At 46.9% G+C, this 17,480-nt stretch overlaps 1 protein-coding gene across 1 annotated transcript in view; it reads left to right on the top strand.

The window, feature by feature from the left end:
• ADAM12 (ADAM metallopeptidase domain 12) overlaps positions 1 to 17,480 on the top strand; it is a 389,351-nt gene that overhangs the window by 232,284 nt on the left and 139,587 nt on the right. The window lies entirely within an intron of this gene.

Here is a 17,480-nt window from a genome sequence, read left to right as displayed (position 1 = left end):
TCCCTTCACTCTCACTCCACTCGCGTGAAATAACTAGGTTATGCCTCAGAACTCCTTGTACCGTTCCTCAATTGTTTTTGATGAGAGACAAGAATTTTAGGGCATTTATAGGCAGTTTCCAAAGCAAATCATGTACACAGAAAAAGAAAAATAGACTCGATGCTGTGTTTTTGGCACTCTTCACCGACTGTTTTAGAGACATATGTTTAAAATAAAAACCTTTAGAAATCTCTTCTTGGTGTTCCAGTGGTTCGCCTGGTTTGGTTTGTATTTTCTGAGCAATTGTTATTGTTATGATTAAATAATAATAATATCCTTTAACACTGCCCCGCGAGCAGGCAAGGCCAAGGCTGGGGAGAGTTGAAAGTCTCCGCAGCCGGTTGTGTGGCCTGCTGGCCGGCTGTGTAGCCTAGTCTTGGGAAGGTCGTGTTTGTTATTCTCCCTGGTGTTCTTTCCTCTCTTTGTAAACACACCATCTCCTTGTGTGCGCTGCTCCGGTTACTCGGCGTGGGTCCTTGGGAAGTGATGCCGTGGGCTGCGTCACTGTGTTTCCCACCGTTCTTGCGAGACTCCGGCTTTGCAGGCGGGCTCCACGTCCACCCCTAGGCCAGCCCTCACACTTCTTGAGCCGCAATGCCCTGCTCGCCTGGGGCAGGCCCCCCACGTCCGGGGCTCCCAGCTGTATCAAGAGCAAAGAGGAGACGGTTTACTCTGGCCCAAAGGGCAAGCCAGTCCGCACGAACCATCCGTGGCACCTCATGCACAAGCAGCTGCCCGCCACCTCTGAGTCCATCAGCGGCCGATTCAGTTTCACCTTCTCCGCTGCTGCCTCTCCTCATCTCGCGAGACAAGGCGGTTTCCCAGCGTGACTTCCACGTTTGTGCTGTGGACGTTTAAGGGAGGTGGCGAAGGGCCTGATGCAGAGCAAAAGAGAAGGGGAACCGCCTCGGGCGGGGGGGGAGGGGGGAGTTCAGGCTCATCCCAGGGGAGTTGAGCATCCCGGGGAAACCGCTGGTGAGGCCTCCCGAACTGGAGGGGGTGTGGGTGGCTAGGTTACTCTTTCCTACGCCCAAGGTGCCTTTGGGAAAGAAGGACAGCCTCTGTCCTTCCAGAGTGTGCCGTCCTCCTCCGCTGGTCCCTGGAGGGATGGCGAAGCATCCACACATGGGATGAGGTGTGTTCCAGAGAGTTATTACCAACCGGGCCGCCAGCGTCCAGGTTCTTGTTGGGCAAGGTGGCTGTGCAGATTGGGGCCAGCTTACCCCACCCTCCCTCCAAAAGGCACCCAAAGAGCATCTTCACCTTCCAGGAGCTATGCCCCAGAGCAGGGAGCGGTCAGCACCAAAATAACCGCTTGGTTTCCCTCCTTCCAAATCACAAGCCGTCTGTGAGGAGACACTTGAAGACCACGTCATCTCATTCCTCATCCAGATTCCCACCTAGATTAGCCCCCAGTGATGGAGTGGGTCAGCGGGGAAGTCAGGCAGCACCTGGACGAGGTGATCAACATTAACATCAGCAGGAGCGACAGATGGACGCCCTGTGTCTCCACGTGGGCTACCTGGAGGAGGATGCATCACCTAGGAAGCATGTTGGTTGCGAATGTGTAACCTCAGTGAATCACAAGGAAATATCAGACAAACCCAAATGAGGAACATTTTCTTTAAAAAGGGAGGGGGACTGTATTCTTCCCAAATGTCAAAGTCAGTTAAAAAGAAATGCAGCAGGGGCTTCCCTGGTGGCGCAGTGGTTGGGAGTCCGCCTGCCGATGCAGGGGACACAGGTTCATGCCCCGGTCTGGGAGGATCCCACATGCCGCGGAGTGGCTGGGCCCGTGAGCCATGGCCGCTGAGCCTGCGCATCCGGAGCCTGTGCTCCATGACGGGGGAGGCCACAACAGTGAGAGGCCCACGTACCGAAAAAAAAAAAAAAAAAAGAAACGTTTGAAATTCAAGAAGGCTAAGGGTCATGGCGCAGCATCAAGAGCAGAGGGATCGCAGTGGCCTGAGATCAGACTGTGGTGATGGTTGCACAACTCTGTAAAGATACGAAAACCACTAGGTTGTACATTTTGAATGGGTGGATTGTATGGTATGTGAATTGTTTCTCAAAGTTGTTAATATTTAAAAAAAGAGAGAGAGCAAGAGGACAGGACCACCTAGGGCAATACCTGATGCTGGACCGGATTCTATTCTGGAGGGGAATAAATGCTACAAAGAGCATCACTGAGTCAGCTGTGGGCGTCAGAATATGAATGAAGAGCAAAGAGAAGTATTGCATCACTGTGACGTTTACTGATGTTAACAACTGTAGCGCAGTTAGGAGAACAGCCCTGTTTGTAGGAGATACACGGCTAAGTATGTAGGGGCAAAGGGCCATGATGTGTGTAACCACCCTCAAATGGTTTAGGAAAAAACGTGTGTGTGTGTGTGTGGGGGTGCATTCACGTGGAGTAGGGGGTGGGTTGAGGAGAAACAGAGACAGAGATACAGAGACAGAGAGACAGCAAGCAAGTCAGAGCATGCGCTAGCACGAGGGATAAAGCAAACGGCTAAAGTGTGACAACAGACTAAAGCTCTTTTTTATTTAAATGCACATTACTGGGCCCAGGTCACCCAAGATGCTGACTCCCTGGCCTGAGGTCTGAGGCTGAGGTCCAGGACAAGAGTCCGAAATTCTTTGGTGTCTGGGCCCCAAGCGTCTGCTGACACACGCCTTGGGAATATTCTCCAAACAGTCCAAGAGATTGAATCAGCATCGTGATTTTTTCACACTTTTCTTCCTCCGTGAACTAAAACTTATTTATTCTGAAATCTTTTAAGTATATTCAAGAACACAGAAAATATTCATCCTCCCAGATATCAGTGGTTCTCAACTGCGGGCGACTTTGCCTCCCAGGGGAGGTTCGGCCATGTCTGGAGAGAGTTTGGGTTGTCACAAATGGGGATTGTTAACAGGTATATAGAGGCCAGGGATGCTTCTAAACACCCCGCATCCTGCACAGGACAGCCTCCAGCACAGGGTTATGCAGTGCCAACGTCAACAGTACCAAGGCTGAGAGACCTGCCCAGTCACCCATCACCCAGATTCAATACGTTTTAAGACTGAGGTCATTTAAACAGACATCAGACATCATGTGATTTTACCCCTCCACGTGCTAATATGCGTTTCTACAATAAAATGGAATTTTCTTCTGTAACCATGGTGACACTGTCACACCCAGAAAAATGAATAATAATTCCCCAGGACTGGTCTAGATAATAACCAGTCCAGATTCACATGTCCTGGGACAAACAGTGCTCAGACCTCCAGAGAGTTGAAATGTGATTATTGACTTTTGGAAATGTCCAGGCTTATGGGAAAAATAAAGAGCGCTAACTTGACATTTTATCCATTTTCTAGTTTGATCCATTTCCTCAGTCTTCTGAGGATAGGATACATAATTGTTTTCTGACCCCCAAGAAGTGCTGATTCATTCAGTAAGCTTGTAGGTGATTATATTCTTTTTTTTTATTATTCGTGAAACTATTAGGAGAGATTACTGAGACAGATCATTGTAAATTACATTTTTTCATCATTCAGCTGTGCTTTCCTCCTCCTCAATATATCTGGCTATTTTTTTCCCCAGACACATGGAAAGCTTTCAGCTTTTAATGAAGAACTCCTTTCTGGAGCATGTTTTTAGAATATGAGTTTAGTAGCACACATGATGTAATCCCAATTCCCAACTTTGCGTGCAAGATGGTTGTGTGAAAATGAAACCATAAATCCCATCTGAATTCTAGTTGCTGGGTTCTTTAGAGGAAGTATTCTTCTGTTTTCCTTTTTTTAAAGAAACCACAGTTCTTTGTCATCTGAGAAACAGATCCATGGCTGAGAAGCCAGAAATATTGGAAGCATGTTTGTCGTTTTTTCTGGCCAAAGTTTGTCCAGAGAAACGAAGTAATGCTCTGGGCTGGGCGCATCGAGTAGGTATCCATTTTTGCCCTGTACCCAGGACATCTGGGAGACTTCACAGTGGAGAGGTTACATCTAGAAGAAAAAAGTCCTAACTCTTTGCTGAGTGCTATAAAGTTTGTCATTGCTGTAACACCAGCAGCTTTTTTATTTTTATTTTTTTAACGCACTCCAAGTAAGGAATACATTCTTGGATAGCCGGTGAGCCCTGCAGATTTCGTAAGTGTAATGGATTACTGCTTCAATCAAATATGAACCAATTCATCACCCAGGTCGTGGTTCTTAACCAATTTCACAATTTGAAACCATGATACCAACTAAAGATCTCTGGTTTTCATGACCTAGGGTGGAATTTTGCCAGGTATTGCGTTACTTAACTAAATCAACAAGGTCATTCATATCACCCTATCTTAAGAATAATGAAAGCAACATTATATATCCCAACCATCGTTCTGACTAAGCTACTTAAGTACTTGTAGAAAATTAGCTGTTAGAATTAGCCACACTCTTCTGTGACCTAGGGAGTTGCAATTGAATAAGAAATTAAGGCACTGTGAAAAGTGTCCATTTACCCTTGCAGGGCCCCCATGGAGGAGGTGAAGAGTTCAGACACCCAGCTGTGGGGGTGTTGATTGGTGTGGCCTTTCTCCTGGAGAGAAATCCATCAATGGCCCATCGTCATCCATGTCTGTTCTTTGGTCCCTCTTCTCTGAAAGTTCCACAGCATCAGGTCTAAATGCAGAACCCTTCCAGATACAAAAAGAAAGAAAGAAAGAAAGAAAAAAGGCCCAGTTGCTGATCAGGTAGCATTTAGAAAACAGATACTGGCAAACGGAAATATTCACCTTGGGTATCACAGTACTTTTTGTTGTGGTTTCTTTTCTGTTTTTTTAAACGAAAACAGAAGAATACGTCCTGTGAAGAATACAGCAGCTAGAATTCAGATGGGATTTATGATTTCATTTTATAATTTTATATTTTACAGCCCTTCACTGAATCCCAAAGATCTGTATTTTTTAAACAGGTCTGTCACGGGCATTGGTGCCCACTCCGTGCTGGCAGAAATCCATGGCATTTGGGGCTCTCTCAGACTCAGAGCAGGAAAGGGGGTGGTGTCAGTGACTTGGGCTCCACACACCCAGGTTCACACCTGGAGGCCCTTTTTAAAAAGGGAAAAAGACACCCATTTTTAAACCCAAGCACATCACTTGCTAGCATCAGCAGGGGTGTCTGAGCAGTTCCATGGCAGATTTAGGGAGCTTGAAAAGTGAGGGTCCTTTTCCCTACCCTGGGTCACTCCTGGCTTCTCTCTCTTGGGGCTGATGGTATGAAAATTTGCAGAGCAGAACTCTCTTTGAGCAAGCAGAAGGGAACACATTTGATCGAACACACGTTCTGAGAGTTTGGTTCAGTGTAGGTCAGTGTTTAAGAGAGCCCAGCTGGCTGGTCTGCAGGTCTGCCCAGGAGCTGGCGGGCTGGCTGTTGCTGGGGCCAAGAACGTCCCCTCTTCTGCCTCAGAGCACCAATTAATAAGTTCCTCACTGAACGATGTGGGTGAGAAAAATGGGCTGAAGTGCATCCAACTTTCTGTAGAACAGCTTCCCAGGTCATCAGACCTGCAGCCTTGCTGGGCTCCCAGCCTCGGGCCGAGTGGAAGATGCCAGGTGACACCTGAAGCCCCTCAAGTATCGGCTGCTATGACGAAGGTCCATCCGTGCAGACCAGTCGTCTTATTCTTCAGGCTTAAAGCTGTGAGTCCGAGGATTTAAAGGTGTTTTGATTTGGTGGTTCCAAATAAATCTGACTTTTTTGTTTTGTTTTTTTTTTTTGCGGTACGCGGGCCTCTCACCGTTGTGGCCTCTCCCGTTGCGGAGCACAGGCTCTGGACGCGCAGGCTCAGCGGCCACGGCTCACGGGCCCATCCGCTCCGCGGCATGTGGGATCCTCCCGGATCGGGGCACGAACCCGCGTCCCCCACATCGGCAGGCGGACTCTGAACCACTGCGCCACCAGGGAAGCCCTAGACATTTTTTAAAGCTACAAATTGAGAAAATGCTCTTTGAAGATTTAAAAAAAAAAACGTATATTATTTGTTCCACGCTATGAAGAAAAGGCCAGATCTGTTCTAGGTGGCGGAACTTTTAAGGGTCAAAGCATCTTTTATCTGTGAGATTGTGTGTGTGTGTGTGTGTGTTTTGGGGGGTGGTGGTGGTTTTTGGTCTCGGGAGTAGGAAGAAACCCTTTCTCATACCCTAAAAAAGCAGCAATTCCATAATGACTCAGTATTGCCTCTGAGCACCTTTGATGTATTTTTCTCATTCTTGATATTTACATTCCTTCAAAAAATGTTTCATGGAGCATCTCCTGTGTTTCAGGCCCGAATCTAAGGGCTGACGATACAGAGGGGATCAGACAGATGAGGCCCCTGCCCTAATGGGGGATGCACACCTCAAATAAGTCACAGAGCAAATACGCAGTAAACGTGACGAGCAGAGAAACAGCAGGATCCTGCAAGAGGGGCGACAACGGAGAACCAGATACAGAAAGGGTCAGGCAGGGAAGGCTGCTCCAGGAAACGCCATTTAGGGTGAGGGCTACTAGGAGTCTTTGCGGGGCAGAGAAAGAGGGAAGAATGTTCCAGACTAAGAGAAGAAGGATAGAAATGAACAGCGCCTAAGTGAAGTGAGCTGGACCTGGGGGCCGGGGGGCAGGGGGGCAGTCCACTCTGTGGAAGTTAAAATTGATTCTGGGATCTGGAAGAAGCAGGGCATGATTTTAGGTGAGAGAGTGATGCGATCTGATTTTTATTTTAAAAACTTGACGGTCTGGCTCGTGTGAAATCTGGATGGGAACGGGGTAAGGGTAAAAACAGGAGGCTGGCATACAGGCCATCACAGAAGGGCGGGTGTGGGAGATGGTGACTTGGACCAGGGAGATGGGCGGGGAGACTGGTAGAAGCTGACCAGCTTACTAAAAATAAGCATTGCTTACATTCATTGAGCACATGGCTATAGGCGTTTAATGTATATTACCTTCACAACAACCCTACGAGGATGTCCTATTATTCCCATTTTAGATGAGGAAACTCCAATAACACAAGGTCAAATTTTATGCCCAAGGTCACAAGAGAAGAAAATGGCAGAACCAGATTTGCCCTCAACCACTGTTGATTCTCTGCTGCCAAAGGTGTATTTTGAAGGTAGATTTGTCTACCTTCAAATTTTTATTACTTGGAAATATATCATCAGCCCAAGCATTCCACAGATATTGGCTGAAAGCCTTTGCGGAGCCGGGAACTGCCTTAGAGGCTAGAGCCCCAAAAGTGATTAAGGAACACCCCCCCCCCGAACCTTGTAGCACTGAGCCCAGGGGAGACTCTTCTCTCAGCCTCAGTCCCTCTGTGCCCTCCATTGAGTTATTCAATTCGGTAAAAGCAGTCCTTTGAATAATCAATCAAGGGTTTTGTTGGAGGGGAGGGAAGCATGTCTTTCCACGTACAAGTGATGGCCACAGACTGGGTGTAACGTATGTTAGCACCTAACAGCCTCAGTCTCTTGCCACTTGGTAGCTCTGTGATCTTGGGCAAATGTCCTAACACCTCTGAGCCTCAGTTTCTACATCCGTAAAATGGCCAGAATGCCAACCTCACATTGTTATTGTAAAGATTTAAAGAACCACTGGTTGTAACATGTCTCTGCACAATGTGGACCAAACGGGGGTTGGTGAGCAGCAGCTCGTAAATACCACCTCTGTGGAGGGCAAGATGGGCAACTAGGAAATGAATAAAGTTGCCTCGGCTTCTGGTGTCAAACTTACTTGATTATTTTCCAATGATGGTTAGCACCAGTGAGTAAATATAAATAGGCTTGATTCTTCATTTACCTGCACTACTGACATTTTCATACACCTCTCTATGGAATAGTGTCAACCTTCCCTACACCAGTACACATAAAATCACCACACTTACGTGATTATTCCTCCGACTAGAGGTGAACAGAATCCTGATGCATATCATTCCTAACTGTGCCTTTCCATTTGGAGCCCATGGCAATAAATGGGAAATGGACAGACCCACCCAAGCCAAGCTACAATTTCTAATTGTTTTCAAAGTCAGGTATTGGCATATTAAATACAGTGTCTATTTAAGGGGAGATGAGCACAAAAGGCAAGTGTGTAAGTGTGGCAGGAAGAGCTTGGACGGCAAAATCGGATAATCTATACAGTACTATCTGTGCAACCATGGATGAGTCACTTAACCTCTCTGAGCCTAAGTTCCTCATCTCCAAACAGGCATCTGCCGACTATGGCTGTTGTAAAAGTTAAATAAAACAATGCCTATAAAGTGCTTTTGCTTAGTAAAGGGTTCAAACAAATATTATCTACTGCTGCTGCTATTACAGCCAACTGGTATTTTTTGAAAGGAAGAGGAAAGTTCTAAAGCCTAAAAAGAACGGCTGTTTTGCCTATGTTGGCGGTGATGTTTGAAGAACACAGTGGAAGCTAACCTACAGAATCTATTTTTGCAATCCTTTCTGAGAGAAGTGGGTGTGGGGCTCTATTTACCTTTGGAAATAATAGTTTACTGGGTTTTCAACTTTTCCTGTTTTACAGCCCTATTTTTCTAAAACTTACGTTAATTAAGCTTGATCTCATACTATGAAGACAGTCTTATCACATCAAGAACAGCCTAGAACAGGGAATTCCCTGGCGGTCCAGTGATTAAGACTCGGCGCTTTCACTGCTGTGGCGGGTTCGATCCCTGGTCGGGGAACTAAGATACCCAAAGCCACGCGGCACAGCCCCCCAAGAAAACAGCCTAGAACAGTTGTAAGCCCACAGGCGAAAGACCCTCGAACCACAGATGGTCATTTAAGAGGGGGAAAAGTAGCCCAAAGCTTTAGGCCCATGTAGAATGACAGCTGTGGAGCTATAAAGGCAGGAACCCACCATTTTTCACGTGCTTTCATCTTCCAGCTGGAAAACGCAGTTGGCACATCAGCCCTGCTGTTCTTAAAGAGATTTCCACAGAGTCTAAAACTGTCCACAGTGGCATATGTAATCTGTTCACTTCATGAATGGAGAGGGTCATCTGAATAGTCGGAAATGTCAGGAATAGCAACATATTTCAGTGTCAGTGCCACAGGACTGGATCCAAAATTCTGTGTACTTGTGACTTAAAATGGAAGCAGTATAGTAAGAAATTATTTTGCAGGAAACGTAATTGTCCCCTACAGTTTCTAAAATGCTGTATCAACAGTTTTATTTATTATGGTTTGTGAAACTAAATGAGAAAGAGCTGGAGAAAGGGAACTTTTTTTTTTTAATTCCAGGAAAAAAAAGTTGTTTTGATCATTTTGAGTCTCTTAGTAAATGGAAAATAACAAAAGAAAACCAAATGTAAATGCTTCATTGTTTGTACAGATGTACAGATCCCTAAATTGTTGGGATCCCAAAATGCTGAAATCGTAACCAAAAATAATTTGAATTTTATAGCTAAATTGAATTGAGTGCTAAGAGAAACAGCATAAGCCCCATTAGCATTGTGGGAAAAATGATTTCAGAAAAAGAGGGAATATGATTTGCTGCTGCTTTTTTTTCAGACCTTCAGAATCATGTCTTCCTGGCAAGGCAGTGTTGACCAGTGGTTAGGATGAGGCTGGCTTTGGAGCCAAGAGAGACAAGTTCAGTCTCTGCCAGCACGGCTATGCGGCTTTGGACAAATCACTTCACTTCTCTGAGTGTTTTCCTCTTCCTGGTTAGGCAGTTGATAACAGTCCCTACCACACGGCGTCTCTGCCAAGAAAGAGTAAGAAAGTGCAGTTGACAAGCAGGTGGCCCAGGGCCCGACACACTCTGATCCAACAGAAGGCAGGAGCTGGAGGGAGGTGGACAAGCTGATGAAGGTGACAAGATGGGGATGGCGATGCGGTGGTGCTTTGCTTTCACTCCCCAAATCAAGAACCCAGGGCATAAGTTATTTAACAGGTTATGATGACTCTTCCCACGAGGAAAACAAAAATCATAAATATTTGCGAAAACCACATTCTGAAAGAGATTCAACCAAAGCTCAGATGTAGAAAATACCAGATCTCTGATTCTTTTTCTTAGTTTCCACTTCCTTCCTATCATTTCATACCTCAATGCACTGTCTTTATAGGGAATTATTCAGTTGTCTGATCTCTCCATAAAACAGTCCAGAAGATCCAATGACATCCAATGATATCAGAGTCCCATGATTCTAACCAGGCTAGCGTTTTCACTAAAAAACAGAGTGAGTTCTTCCAGAGTATGAAAGAATCCAGAATCCGGTCTGGGTACATATTGGCTTTTTTCCTCAATCTTTTCTCTATCTTTACTTAGCTCTGGTTGAGGAATAGATAATTTTCAATAAAGGATATTCTTTTTAGTAACTGGGAAAATCCTGATCATGATTTTTAATTATGATTTTTATTGTGCGCTGCGTTTTATTAACGCTGCAAGCAGTTTATCCCTCATGTGAAAGTCTTTGTAGCTGTACTTCCAAATTCTCATAAAAGAAAACCATTACCCAAATTTATATATGAATGATTTTGTAATTTGTGGAATAATAACTTGCGGTGGAGTAAATCTTCAGCAGAAAACTGGGTTGGATCCTTTGAACACCAAATGGGTTTCGCTAGGAAGGTCACTGAAGCCTCCAGTGTTTGTGTGATTTAATTGCAGAGAGTATCTGAAGTGCCTTCTGATGTTAACTGACAAACAAGAGCTGTCTTATGATGCTTTTGCTTGAATATGCTGCATAGAATAATTAAACCCGCAAACCATACGCATAGTCTTCAAAGAAATAATGGGAGAAAGGTGACATGTCGTCACTGAGATTTTCAGATTCTAGGTCATTGATGCCAACCTTTAAGCTTTCCTTTCCCTGTTTCTCTCATTTAAGCAGTTCTAACGTTGAGGTCAAGTTGTCAGGGTGGTCCTGACAGCACTGGGAACTCTCGAAATAACAAGGAAGTGAATGTGATTATCCACACCCCCCACACCCCCTCCACGATCGGTGACCACAATTTCAAACCAAAAAGAGAAGTAAGAAATTTTAAAAATGAAAGCAATTTCTTTCAATTTTTCATTGATCCAATTAGTTTGAATACATTCTATCCAAACTGAGTTGCTTTTCTGTGATAACGATTCAGTCTGTGCCCTCTGTGTATGGGTTAAGCGTTTACCGTGAGCTAGGCATCATGCTGGGCTTAGGGAGGTAGCTTTTGCCCCTTAGCTCAACCCAACGTGGGCGAACACAAGCCAACAAGAAACAGAACAGAACCGGGGAAATTCTGTAATAGAACCTTGGCAGAGCACAAGAGAGCGATAGTTAACTCATTCCAAAGGTGGGGTAGAGAAAGGGCTCCCTTCCAGATGTAAAACTGAGCAGGTATTTTTTCCTGCTTTCCTGTGCTTTGGGGAATAAACTATGTCATTTTGGTGAAATCCACCTCATTTAACAATATAACTAAATTACACAATGGTAAATTTAGAGTAGGATCATTTCAACATTGTTCTAAAAGAAGCAGTTGGGGGCATAATGGTTCTTATTTCGATACTGAAATCATTTCAGAAATGCAACAGGTTTTATAAGGAGGTACGGTATCTACATCATAGTGTTTCAGTGTAAATTCTGAATGATCATTTTAAGCCCTATCCATCCAAAGACTTTGAAATCAGAAAACACAATCGTCGACTGGAAAGGAAAAGATTTTACTCGTCCTCACGTAAAGCAAGCGTGTGCTGTCTGAGCGTCTGCATCTTTTTTTTTTAACACCTTTATTGGGGTATAATTGCTTTACAATGGTGTGTTAGTTTCTGCTTTATAACAAAGTGAATCAGTTATACATATACATATGTTCCCATATCTCATCCCTCTTGCGTCTCCCCCGCTCCCACCCTCCCTATCCCACCCCTCCAGGCGGTCACAAAGCACCGAGCTGATCTCCCTGGGCTGTGCGGCTGCTTCCCACTAGCTATCTATTTTTTACGTTTCGTAGTGTATGTATGTCCATGCCACTCTCTCGCTTTGTCCCAGCTTACCCTTCCCCCTCCCCATATCCTCAAGTCCATTCTCTAGTAGGTCTGTGTCTTTACTCCCGTCTTACCTCTAGGTTCTTCATGACTTTTTTTTCCCTTAAATTCCATATATATGTGTTAGCATACGGTATTTGTCTTTCTCTTTCTGACTTACTTCACTCTGTATGACAGACTCTAGGTCCATCCACCTCACTACGGATAACTCAGTTTCGTTTCATTGCAGCTCTATTTACAATAGCCAGGAGATGGAAACAACCTAAGTGTCCATCATCGGATGAATGGATAAAGATGTGGCACATGTATACAATGGAATATCACTCAGCCATAAAATGAGCGTCTGCATCTTTGTCTTCCCTCCAAGCCCCTTCCTACACCTTAGGTTCACAGAGTCGGCTGCTTGCTGGAATATCTAAAAGACTGGGCTCAGGCCCCTCACACTCAACACGGCCAAGGCTGAACTCACCCTCTTCTTTCCCTCCTTTAGGAATTACCCATCTCAGTTGACAGCTGAGGTTCCTAGCTCTGCCCATCTCCTGAATTTCCCATCCCAAAGGCTCCTGTCCTGGTCTGACCCTTTGTTTTTATGCTCACACCAGCCTCCTAATTAACCTTCCCACTGCCTGTTTGTCTTTTCTCCCTCAGAGCCTTATCTACACGACCGTCAGAGGGGCCTTTAGCTCCAAAGATTTCATCTGCTCAGGTCACTGCCATGGTTTCCCATCGCGCGATAAAGTCAGTGACTCCTGTCCCCAACCTGCCGATCTGAACAGCAGCACGTCTCCCCGCCTGAAACCCTGCACCTCAACAACTTGAAACACCATAGAGTTTTACATCCCCTGTGCCCATCCCTCAGTAGCATGCTGTTCCTGTACCCTCCATGCCTCCATGCCTTTGAGGATGTAGTAACTTTTTCTGGAATGCTCTCTTCTTCTTTCTTCCCCGCCTCCCCACCTCACTAAGCCCCTCTCAGCCTGACTCCTTCTTCCCCATCTTGCACGACTCACTTGGATACCACCTCCCCGGGGTTAGAAGCCTTTCCTTGAACTCCCACAGTGCTTTGGGTGTATCTCTGTCACGGGGCTCTGATCACTCTCTGGGTCTGTCCTCCCCTCGATGGTGAGCTCTTGGGGTCTTATACCCAATGTCCCACACAATAAATGTTGGTGAAATGAGAGAATATTGAGGTGTCACTTGCAACAGAAAACAAATGGAAAACAGCAAAATCAATTCCTGGCATTTTATTTTCTGGCCTAGAGAGGAACAGAATGCCTCGTTAGATCAGCTAATCTAATAAGCAGAGAAAAAGAATGTTCTCATGAAATTATGCATTCATCTTCCGTCTCCATTTGCTGACATACAGAATCCATGTAATTGGATTTTCTCCTTGGGGAAACCTAAGGGAAATAGGTCCACTGCTGTCACATTTCCAATATGGCCATTGTCCACCCACCTTTCTCAGCTTTCTCGAGGGAACTTTGACTTCCGGCCCCTTTTAAATTAGACACGCATCTCAGAAAACGTTGACTGCGTGCCTTCCCAGTTTCAGCCATGGCTCCTCGGCAGGTCATGGTACCTAAGAGGGATGTGAGTCACGTGTTACCGGGTTTGGGAGGGGATAGCCCTAGACAAAGGGAGAGTGTGCCTGTAGCAGTCCCCTCAAATCCAGTCATCCATGCGTCCACCCATCCACCCACCCACCCACCCATCCATCCGTTATCCCGCTCAGCATGTATTTATCCAGCACCTGGTGCAGCGCCTATAGCAGGCACTCAGCAGTTATCCTTGGCCAGCCCCCAAAGGCAGCGCCACACAGTAAGAGAGCAAGTTCTGAAGCAAAACCACCTGGATGCTACCGTATGCAGTGTGACCTTGGGCAGGTCAGCTCACCTCCCTGTCTCTCGGCATCCTTTTGAAGTTGGGATAAAATTAGCAGCTAACCCACAGAGCCAGAACCCAGCAATACGTATAAGGGGCTTATCACAGTGCCTGGGCTGGGCGTGGGGTCACAGTGAGCACAGAGCCTTCTTTTGGCTTAAATGCTTGAGGGGATATAGACGAATAAATAAACAGGTGAATAAACAAACTAGGAAACCGAAGGGGGTCTGTGATGTGGAGAATGCTGGTGGTGGAGGCTACTGAGATCAGATGACCTGGAAAGGGCCCTCTGCAAAGATGTTTAAACTCATACCTGTAGGATGGAAAAGAGCCAGCTGGAGGATGGTCCAGGCACAAGGCAGAGCAAATGCAAAGGCCCTAAGGGGGAGAGGGTATGGAATGTTCTAGAACGAGGCAGAAGGCGTGTTGGCTGGGGGAGAACGAGCCACAAGGACGGTAGGCGTCATGCACTAGGACGGTGAGGTTGAGAGCACTTGGGAGGTGGTGGAAGGCGTTGGGATTGTATCCAAGTGGGATGGGGAGCCGTTCGAGGGTTTTCAGCGGGGCAGTGGTATGACCCCAGCGTGGGACCTGGACACTGTCACCGCCCTGGGCTCTTCACAGCCTAAGGGAAACATGCGGTGGACCGCCTGGCACTGAGACGAAATCGGAGTCGAGAGGGGATGGGTTCTGATAGCAGTGTGGGGATGTCCAAGTCCCAGTTCCCAGACCCACGGGACGGAGCGTCGGCCTCAGAGGCCAGGCCACGTGGCTTCCCTCCGTCTCCTGTTCCAGTCCCTCGTGGGAAACTGAGGCTTGAGAAAGCTCTGGATTTTCTGAGCTCTCTGTCTTGGGGCTGCTGTGGGAAAGGCCGAGCCTCCGTCCTCACGGAGCATCAGCCCCCGTCTGGGCTCCGTGTGGGAAGATGTGCCACTCACAGTGGTGTCAGTGTGTCTGTGCTGTGTCAGCGTTTCTTTTCCAGACTCTGAGGAAAACTCAAAAAGGGGTGTGTCCTTCAGTGTCTTAGCTGTAGGGGGACACTCTCAGGCTGTCCTCAGGAGCCCCCATTTCAACCTCTGTCAATAAAAGGAGACATAGGATAGGACTGAAGAACTCGCTAGAGCTCAAAGTATGAGGGTGCTTGTACTTCTGTTTAAGTGGCATTTGGACACAATGAAAAACAGTGGGGCTCCTTAGGCAGAAATATTCATGGGTCTTTGTCTTACTGGACTGAGTGACATTTTAAAACCTCATCATTCATTTTACTGCTATTAAAGCCCCACATTCTTGGTGTCCACCAGCTCGCTGACTGCAGTCTACCAAATGTTCATCCTCCCACATCTCCGGCTTTCCAGACGGATTTTCCGTGTTTCTCCTCTGTGAAGGGAATCATCTTCTCGGACATCCATCTTTCAGTTAGAAAGCCTTGCAATTCTCTGTCTTTGGTCTACAAATTCCTCCTCTTCGTGCTACGGTTCTTAGTATTAAGTACATTCATATACCTTGATTTGTCCAAAAGGAGGATCCAACATTGTTAGGAACAGAATTACTAAATTATTCATAAGAGATAAGTAAAATAAAATGATTATTGAATAGTAAAGCATTAATAAGTAATCATAATTTCAATTATATTAAATTTTCCTTTTCGCCTTTCTCTGTGATCTTGAAGCTTACTAAGCTCCCTCTTTCACCAAAACCGTTAGGCCTTGACGGGTCCCACCTCACTCAGGCGATGGCTTCTGTCCTCGCTGTCACCTGTGCTCTGGGCACCGGCCATCTGTTGCTCTGCAGCTCTGCCCCCTGCCCCTCTCTGCCCCCATCTCTCCAGCCTGTCCCTTTAGATGACCCCCTCGCCTCTTCACACCCCATCTCTCTGCTCCCCTTTAGAACCACCCTCTGGAAAATGTCCATGATCTCCCCTGTCCCCACCTCCTGGGCCCACCGCTGCAGCTGCCCCGGCAAGGTCGCCAGCCTCCTACCCCTTCCTGAAGCTCTCGGCCACGTGAAGCACGACCACCAGCTCCTTCTCCAAACCCCCATCACCCCCCCTGCCCGCCCTCCTTCCTCTGCTTCTGACCTCCAGGCAGGGCTGCTGGCAGCGAGCCTGCCCCGGGGGCCCTGTGGCACCCCGAGGAGGGACGCTTAGGAGATGGGAATTTGAGGCCAAAAGCCGAAGGGAGGTTAACCTCCTCCAGCCAGATTTATCTCCTCCTGAGCAGAGGGAAAAGTGAGGGGTGCGGAAGGGTCTGTGAGCTTTGTCAGTGAGTGTGAGAGGCTGCCTGCCTTTTAGATTTCTGGCACTGTCTTCTCAAACATTCGCTGTTAAGTAGAGTGCGACTCAGACCCGCTGTGAGGGTCTAACTGATTTAAACCAGGCATGTCCTAAATAAATCGAAACCCATATAAAACGGGGAGGTGACTCTCAGTTCTGGACTCGGCTGGGGGAGGGTCTGAGAAATCTGACTTTGTAAGAAACGCTCTCTCATCTGTTACATTTGCAGCGTTGCCACTTTGATTTCTTCCCTTCCACATTTATCAGGACTCTGGTTGCAAAACCCAACTGGAACCAGCTGAAGCAAAAGAGAGGGGGTTCTTGAGGAAAAGGAGAGGCAAAGTGGGCCCCCAAGGCAGCTGGAAGATTTCCTCTTTTCTGTCCTTTGTCGCAGCTGGTGATGGCTGGGTTTTCCCCGGGGCAGCATCCTCCTGCAGCCGGGGCCAGGCCGAAGGAGGCCCTGAGTGCATTTGTGTGTAGCTTTGAGAACAAAGAGGAAAGACCTCTTCTCCAGAAGCCCTAGCTCCAGGCAGGCTGCAGGGAAGCTTAGAGATTGGTTAGCTTGGGTCCCACACCCATCTCGGGACTGGGGGTGGAGCGACCCCAGCAGAACCTAGTGGTGCAAAGTGCATTCCCTGGGCAGGAAGGGCAGACAGCATCATGGTTGCGTGCTGCACCTCCTGCAACGTCCAGTATTTAAAACAACTCTCGACTCGTTATTGCCCAGACAGATAAAATCCAGAGATGTTTAGAGCTCTTCCCTGCTTCCCACCAACCTGGCTCCCCAGCTTCCAGACCCTTGGGTCTCCTGGCCTTGCCATCCTCTGTCTGGAATCCCCTTCTCCCAGCCCTCCTTTGCCTGGCTGACTCCCCCTGCGTTCTCTCTAGAGCCTCCCCTTTTCACTACCCTCCACCTGCTGTGCGTCCTTTCACCCAGTAAGACTCTGTTCCTGCCTCTGTGACAGCCCTCCCCTCACTGGATTATGTTTTGTCTGTCACCTCACCAGGCAGTGTCCTTATTTATCTTTATATCCCAGCAGCTGGTATAGCACCCAGCACGTAGTAGTCGGTACACAGGAAATACTTGTTGCAGTGATGTTGAGAAGGATAGAATGTGCATGTGACAGCAGAAATCACAAAGTAGTCTAAAACCTAAACAAACTCAGGCTTTGCTACCATCAGTGAAGATGTAGTAGATTGCACGCAATTTTAGTTAGGGTAAATAGAGGTGTTGCTTCTCTACCAAGTCATCTTAGAAATTCAGTATTTCCACGTGTCCAAAATCATTTTTCCTCACCTCCTACAGCACTGTTTC

Source organism: Lagenorhynchus albirostris, chromosome 16, assembly GCF_949774975.1.
Source record: "Lagenorhynchus albirostris chromosome 16, mLagAlb1.1, whole genome shotgun sequence".
In the NCBI taxonomy this organism is placed as follows: Eukaryota; Metazoa; Chordata; class Mammalia; order Artiodactyla; family Delphinidae; genus Lagenorhynchus; species Lagenorhynchus albirostris.
The sequence above is the reverse complement of the archived record's forward strand: the minus strand, read 5'-3'. Positions and strand labels throughout refer to the sequence as shown.